General features: G+C 46.0%; 1 long non-coding RNA gene across 1 annotated transcript; it reads right to left on the bottom strand.

Annotated features, from left to right (window-relative positions):
* Nucleotides 1-591: 591 nt before the first annotated feature.
* Nucleotides 592-3,339, bottom strand: LOC126409970 (uncharacterized). Its single transcript, XR_007573019.1, has 3 exons — nucleotides 2,611-3,339; nucleotides 1,933-2,007; nucleotides 592-685 (listed from the first exon to the last, which is right to left on the bottom strand). It is a non-coding gene; the product is annotated as an uncharacterized LOC126409970 (long non-coding RNA).
* Between the last annotated feature and the right edge of the window lie 5,045 nt (nucleotides 3,340-8,384).

The raw sequence follows: 8,384 nt of genomic DNA, 5'->3' as shown, positions 1-8,384 counted from the left end.
GATATTATGTGAAGGCCATATCTCTTTGTTTAAACTTACTAATTTCTTGAGCTACTTGAAATCTTTTGGTAACATTATATTGCTGGCTATAGAGATCCTGAGCTGCCTTCCACATGCCTTTGGCAGTTTCAAGGAAATAAAATCCACTGGCAATGTTTTTTTTTCCATTGAATTCATGAGCCATGACATAACAGTATGGTCATTTGACTCCCATTCAGCAAGCTTCATACCACATCAGCAGGTTTTGGTTTGCTGCGGGTAACATGACCGAGCCTAGACTTTCCACTCAAGAAAAGTTTAGCAGATTTTGCCCAGGTAAGGTAATTGAACCCATTCAAAAATTTAGTAGTGATTTTGTGTCACACCCCGACCTTTTTGACACTCAAACATTTTTTTTTTTCTAACATCCAACATCGAGGTGTGACTACACAATAGTTCAAAAAGGAATGAGCCAAGCAATTCAAAACAATGGGGCAAGCTTTCCATTATATAGCATTTCAATTCAATTGTACATTTGACAAAAATGCCCCAAAATCACAACATCGAAGCCTCATCAAAACAAGGCATCAGTAAAACCAAAAACCCGACGCGCCGGCACTACAAGAACAAAACAAAACCCAAAACCTCCCCAGTAGGACGTGAGTGTAGCCATCTGCTCAGCCTGCTGCCCCGGGTACACCAAAACCTGAAAAAAGGAAACAACTGAAGGCTTAGCCTTCGCAGTATGGCAACAAGCCAGAAAAATGCCAAACCCTCTCAAGTAAGGCTCAAATAAAGGGACAAATATCAACCCATCTATCGTCATGTCGCGTCTGAGTGCGACACGTAAAAGCCACTTGGTGGCCACACTAACACAACATCAGTCACATGCGAAGCATGCTTAAACATAACATTTGCATTCATATCAATCACATATACGTCAGTCACATGCATTCTGTCAAACACTTTGCATTTTCATTAACTTTAGTGCATTAACAGTTCCTGTGGGTGCAACACAGGCACGTGCACACCGCGGGCGGCCTACAGCCGAGAGACAACCCCCGTGGTGGCCCATAACAGTATGGATCCATTTCACCCGCTGCAGCGGTAGAGCACTCATCCCTGGATGTGTGACGTCTAAGGTGAGATACTCAGCCTTCCCTAGGACACCCAGGTTGGGAAGGCAGGAGCCCAACGCTCCAAGCACAACACACAACAGAACCCTGGGGCCTTGCACCGCCTGCGCTCTGACAGGCGAGACCAGTGGCAATCAAGGGGGACGTCTCCCAAACACATAGCCACATCCCACTGGCCTCTCATCTCTTAGTTATTCATTCTTATCATTACAGTTACACATTCACAAGAAGACTGGCTAACACACGAGGTTAGTACACTTCCCGAGTGCACCCACACCTCCGATTACCTCCACATGAGGTCTATACATACAGTAACAGTCATTGCTAGCCGTCATACCATACGGGTACAACTACCCTCCAAACATCCATTTGCATCATTGCCCATGGCAATGCATATGCAACAACATACACATTTATATCAATCATCACATCAGTCATGTCAATCACCTCTTTGAAAAACATAGCCAATCCACAGAGAGTAGTCTCGATCTGCGGTTGGCTCGTAGCTGTCCTATGCAGTTATCATTCTATGATGCTTTCTAATGCACAATTGGGGTCGAGGAGACACTCGACTCGATACCCCACCTCATCTGTCCTAAACAGATATCAATTCTAGCATGCACATGCCAATGCGTAACATTTTTAAATCGAATGACTAATAATCTTTCTAACCCATTCATATCATGTAAGCAACATACACATACTCAATCACAAAACCGTCAATCAATTAACATCACAATCCTAGGATCTCTTGATCCTAGGGGCACCCAATCACACAATTGCCCCAGGCAGGAATTTGCCTGGAAAGTTGCCATACCTGTGGCGCGCTCACCAAATTCTTCAAAATGCCTCAAGCTTCGAACTCAAGGTCGACGGGATGAGCCCGGTGCACCTGCAACCATAAACAAGAATAAGGTTTCTACTAGATTCCTACACCAATCAAACAGAAATGAACAGATACAAAAATAAAATCCTTGAGGCACGTGACAGCGCCTCAAGAGGGCATCGACAGGTAGTGTCGACCAACGGGCTCTCCACAAGGCCTCCTCCTTTACGTCTTGACGTTGCCTTGAATTATCAAGGCCTTCAACCATCAATCAAACCGTCACTAAATCCTTCCTCAATAACGTTCTTTAAGTAAGACATCAACCTCAAGTCACATCCCAAAACGCATATATCCCTAATTAACTTCATGATACACCCGTTCACCGAAGTCTGCGTTACACTCCCTAAGACGGTTCCAAAACTTCCCCACAACCTCACAATCTCTACCATGTTTCCTTAAAGCTTCGAAACTTAATCCATCATGCTAAAACGATCAATAAGTACATGAATCATCACTTTCCAACGCAAATCCTAAGTTTCCCCCAAAAACAAAATTACTAACATGCGTCCCAAAATCATCAATTCTAAGCTCTAGCATGCTCGAACCATAATTATACATGCTCTAAAAGATAAATACTCATCATTTTGAGCTTGATTAGGTATTGCTCACCCCAAACAAGCGTCCAAACTGCTACAACCCTTCTAGCAACCACTTCACACGTCCGATCAAGTGCCAATGCTCGAGATTGCTTGCTGTCGCTGCTCACTACACACCCTACTAGCAGGTAAGAGGGGAAAAACGTCCCCTAAACTGCAAACCAACCCCAAACGCCCAAAAAGTTTAACACAAACTCTGTTGCTAGGAAAGACCCACGGTAGTAGTTGGGGAAAAAAAAAACTGAAATAAACAAAGAAAAGGGACGCTGACAGAGAGGAGAGACAGAGAGAGGAAGGGTTCGGTCAAGGGGGAAAACAGCCGTGGGGTGAGAAGAGAGAGAAAGAGCAGGCGGGGGAGTGCGGGTGAGTGAGAAGAGGGTCGAGCGGTAGAGAACCAGCGGAAAGAGGGGAAAGAAAATGGCGAGAGAGAAGAAGAGGGGACGTGCGGCAGAGAGCAAAACAGACAAAAGGGCATGAGTGGCAGAGCAAGAAAAATCGCACGAGAGAGAGAGGGTTTACCCAGCAGCCGCCGCCGCCGTCGCCGCTGCCACCTCCGTCGCCGTCGCCGTCGCCGTTCCAGCCACCACCACCCGACCGTCACTCTCCTCCCTCTGCGTTGCCACAGGAGACCACCGGAGACAACGAAGAAGGAAGGGAAAGGCGAGGGAGAAGGGCCTCGCGTCGGGCCCTTACGCGAGTGGGGGTCGGTTCCGGGTCTGGACCCTAGCTCGACCCGACCCGTCGAACCAACGAGCATTACATCCTACCCTCCTAAAAAGAAAATTTCGTCCTCGAAATTTAGCTCATACCTCAATGCTAGAACAAGTGCGGATATCTCTTCCGCATGTCCTCCTCATGCTCCCATGTACTCTCCTTCAACCCATGGTACTGCCATTCCACTTTCACTAAAGGAATCCTCTTGGTGCGAAGCACTTGCTCTCGATGATCCACAATTCTAATGGGCTGTTCTTCCATTGTCAAATCATGTTGTACTAGAATATCTTGAAAATCAATCACATGTGTTGGGTCGGGTACGTATTTTCGAAGCATGGAAACATGGAAAACGTCATGAACATGACTCAAATCTGGTGGTAACGCCAATCTGTATGCCACCTCTCCAATCTTCTCTAATATCTCAAAAGGTCCTACAAACCTCGGGCTCAATTTTCCCTTCGCACCAAAGCGAAAAACACCCTTAGTAGGAGAAATCTTTAAAAACACATGATCACCCACCTCAAAAGCCAATTCTCTACGATGAATGTCAGCATAACTTTTCTGTCTACTCTGAGCAGTCAACAACTTCTTTCTTATCAATTCCACTTGGTCGGTGTAGTGTTGCAAAACTAAAGGGCTTTCGATCTTACCATCACCCAACTCGGCCCAACAAGTTGGCGATCTGCACGGTCTTCCATACAAAGCCTCAAAAGGTGCTATCCCAATACTAGAGTGGTAACTGTTATTGTAAGCAAATTCTGCCAGTTTCACATGTTTGTCCCATTCTCCTTTCCACTCTAAGACACATGCACGCAACATGTCTTCTAAGGTCTGAATAGTCCTCTCTGATTGCCCATCAGTTTGGGGATGAAATGCTGTGCTCATCTTAAGCTTGGTACCCAAAACCCTCTGTAATTGCCCCCAAAACCTAGAGGTAAAACGCGGATCTCGATCCGAAATGATAGACTTTGGCACTCCATGCAATCTCACTATCTCGCCAATATACAACTCTGCGAGACTTTCTAATGATTGACTGATTCTGATTGGCAGAAAGTGGGCGGACTTCGTAAGTCGATCAACAATCACCCATATGGCATTCTGTTGTCTTTTGGTACGAGGTAACCCAACCACAAAATCCATCGTAATGTCTTCCCATTTCCACACTGGAATATCGATTCTTTGCAACAAGCCTCCTGGCCGCTGATGTTCTGCTTTTACCTGTTGGCAAATCAAGCACTTTGCCACATATTCTGCAATTTCACGCTTCATTCCAGGCCACCAAAAATTTCTTCTCAAATCTTGAAACATCTTTGTACTGCCCGGGTGAATAGAAAACTTAGATTTGTGAGCTTCATCAAGCAACAGACGCTTCACCCCTTCATCTCTAGGAACCCATAATCTCTGCCGAAAACGCAATGAACCATCTTCATCTTGATGCCAAAGAGAATCGTTCTTCTGGCTTGCTTCCATGTTCTTAGCAAACTCTGGATCTTCCTTTTGTTTCATTACAAGTTCTTCCATCAAAGGACGCCGAATCAAGGCCGTCATCGTTGCCTTGTGCTCATCACTAATGCAAGGCTGCCAAGCTATCACATCTTGCAATAATGTCCAAGAACGAGTCAACATACTGCACATTGTCGCCTTGGCATGCCTGCTCAACGCATCTGCCACCACGTTCGCCTTGCCTGGATGATACGATATGGTGAAATCATAATCCTTTAAATATTCCATCCATCTTCTTTGCCTCAAGTTGAGATCCCTTTGTGAGGATATATACTTCAGGGACTTGTGATCTGTAAACACCTCGAATGTTGCACCATAAAGATAGTGTCTCCACATCTTCAATGCGAACACGACTGCTCCCAATTCCAAATCATGAGTGGGATAGTGCTGCTCATGGGTCTTCAACTGTCTTGATGCATAAGCCACTACACGGCCATGCTGCATCAACACACAACCATAACTGATCCCCGAAGCATCAGTGTACACCACAAAACCGGAATGACCTGATGGAAGCGTTAGAATAGGGGCAGAAGTAAGCTTGTCCTTTAGAGTTTGAAAACTCTTCTCACAATCTTCATTCCACACAAACTTCATCCCTTTTCTCAATAGCTTAGTCATGGGCGTAGCTATTTCGAAAAGTCTTGTATGAACCTGCGATAGTATCCTGCCAATCCCAAAAAGCTTCTAACCTCAGTTACACTGCAAGGTGTTCTCCAGTCCTGAACAGCTGACACCTTAGCCGGATCGACGGATACTCCATCCTTCGAGATCACATGACCCAGAAAGTTTACCTTCTCTAGCCAAAATTCACATTTTGAGTATTTGGCGTAAAGCTTGTGCTTGCGCAAAAGACCTAACACACTTCTCAAGTGGTCTCTGTGCTCTGCCTCACTCTCTGAGTACACCAAAATATCATCAACAAACACAATAACAAAACAATCCAAGAACTCTTGGTAAACCCGATTCATGAGGTCCATGAACGCTGCGGGAGCATTAGTCAACCCAAAAGGCATGACCCTGAATTCATAATGTCCATACCTAGTTCGAAAGGCAGTCTTAGAAACATCTTCCTCCCGTATCAATAGTTGATGGTAGCCTGTCCTCAGATCGATCTTAGAGAAAACCTTTGCATTCCTAAGCTGATCAAACAAGTCTTCAATTCTTGGAAGCGGATACTTGTTCTTGATGGTGACTTGATTCAACATACGATAATCTATACACAAGCGCATAGTCCCATCTTTCTTTTTCACAAACAGTACAGGTGCTCCCCAAGGAGACACGCTAGGTCGGATGAAGCCCTTATCTAAGAGCTCCTGCAGTTGCTTCTTCAACTCTTCTAACTCCGCTGGTGCCATACGGTAGGGTGCCTTAGAAATGGGAGTTGTCCCTGGTAACAACTCTATCTTGAACTCCACTTCTCGAGTTGGAGGCAAACTCGACAATTCCTCAGGAAACACATCAGGATACTCACTCACCACGGCAACATCCTGCAATATCATCCGTTCAGCCTCATTGATCAACACATTGACCAAGAAGGCAACGCTTCCACCTTCTATCCATCGCTTAGCCTTCAATGCAGACACCAATATCTTATCAGTTCGACTGGCCCTACGTGCACGAAATTCCACAGGCTGCATCTCATTAGTCAACATCTGTATCTGCTTCTTCCTGCAATCTATAATGGCATAATGCGCATACAACCAATCCATACCCAAAATCACATCAAACTCATTGAGACCGAGGATCACCAACTGTGCAGGTAGGTGAAATTGAAGGATTTCCACGTCCACATCAGGAAGATACTCACGACACAACTCTTGAGCATGCATCGGACTAACAACTTTTAAAACATACGGCATTCTTCTAGCCGACACTTCGAGTGAGGTAGCAAATCGACTAGATATAAAAGAATGTGTCGCTCTTGGATCAAATAACACTCTAGCAAAATGAGAACTGACAAGTAAAGTACCTTCAACGAGGTCGTGTGCCTGGAGCTCCTCCACAGTAGTAGCGTAGACACGTCCCGACGTCTGTCGTGCGCTAGAAGAACCGGCTTCAGGCTTCTTCAAATCTCGTTCTTTCTTCAACGGGCAATCCTTGATGAAGTGTCCCATACTTCCGCAGTGTAAACAAGCCCCAGTCACCCGATAGCACGGCTTCCCGAGGTGCACACGAGAACAAGTGGGGCACTTCTGAGAAGTCGGAGTGGCCACTGACCCCTGGGTGGCCTCACTACGGGTAGACTGGTTCCGTCTGAAAGTTCGGTCATCCCGCCTCTCATAAGGCCTTGTCCTGCCCGCAAAGTGTTGGCGCTTTACCTGTGTCCGTCCACCTTGTGAATGCTGGCCTGCTTTCTTCTGATGATCCTTCTGTGTCCTCACCCAATCTTCTTCTATGCATCGTGCCATTGTAACCGCCTCATCCAAGTCACGAGGTCTACTTGTCAACACTTTGCTTCGTAGTCCATCTCGCAGCCCGCGCACAAACTTGCCCGCTCTGGCCTCATCGGTAGTGTAAAGGTGTGGGCAATACACCTCCAAGTGCCGATATCTCGCAATGTACTCTTCTAAGCTCGACTGATTCTGCTGCAAATCCAGAAACTCCTGCATTTTCTTGTCTCTGGCATACACCGGAAAGTATGTGCTGAAGAAGGAATCTCTGAACTGCTTCCATGAGATTGACCCTTGGCCAGCGAACCGAATCTCACTAGTTGATTGCCACCAATTCTTGGCATCACCCTTCAACAAATAGGAGCCATAGTTCACTCTATCTTCTTCTGGCACCTTCAGAAGCCCAAAAATACGTTCAACCTCTTCAATCCAGTCCTTTGCCTTGTCATGACTGCCCCCTCCTGAGAAGATAGGCGGCTGCATCGCCATAAACTGCTGATAAGAAACTGTCGTTGCCTTCTCCCGAACTGGAGCACTGGTGTCCCCCGAAGGAGATGCGTTACTTCTCTGATTACCGACCATAGACTACATTAACGTGGTCAGCGTCTGCAACGTGGTCAGCAATATAGTCTGCTGATCCACTGGCGGAGTCTGTCTCGGTGGGGTTTGGGCACCCCCACCTAGCTGGGCATACTGGGGCTCTGACGCACCGTCACCCCGCGGAGTATGTGCATCAGAATGGGTTGGGCTGGGCTCTCTATGTGCCTCTGAAGACGGCCCAGCTCGCTTCTTACCCCTACGATGATATTCCATCTGTACAAACAAGATCCTTAATTCTCAAATCACGACCAATACCAAACTCACAAGTCAAATCACAACGTGCATTAGCACGAAGTTCAAAACACAGATCACATTACATACCTATACTTGAAAAATCAAAACTACAATAACCAACTAATCAAACAAATGCGTACCTGGGCAACACGACTTCACAGATAGGCTTTAACTCACATCCATAATGGGGTTTGCCATGGCTCTGATACCAAAACTGTCACACCCCGACCTTTTTGACACTCAAACATTTTTTTTTTTCTAACATCCAACATCGAGGTGTGACTACACAATAGTTCAAAAAGGAATGAGCCAAGCAATTCAAAACAATGGGGCAAGCTTTCCATTA

Source organism: Nymphaea colorata, chromosome 4 (genome assembly GCF_008831285.2).
Source record: "Nymphaea colorata isolate Beijing-Zhang1983 chromosome 4, ASM883128v2, whole genome shotgun sequence".
Taxonomy (NCBI): Eukaryota; Viridiplantae; Streptophyta; class Magnoliopsida; order Nymphaeales; family Nymphaeaceae; genus Nymphaea; species Nymphaea colorata.
This window is presented reverse-complemented; position numbering and strand designations above follow the sequence as displayed.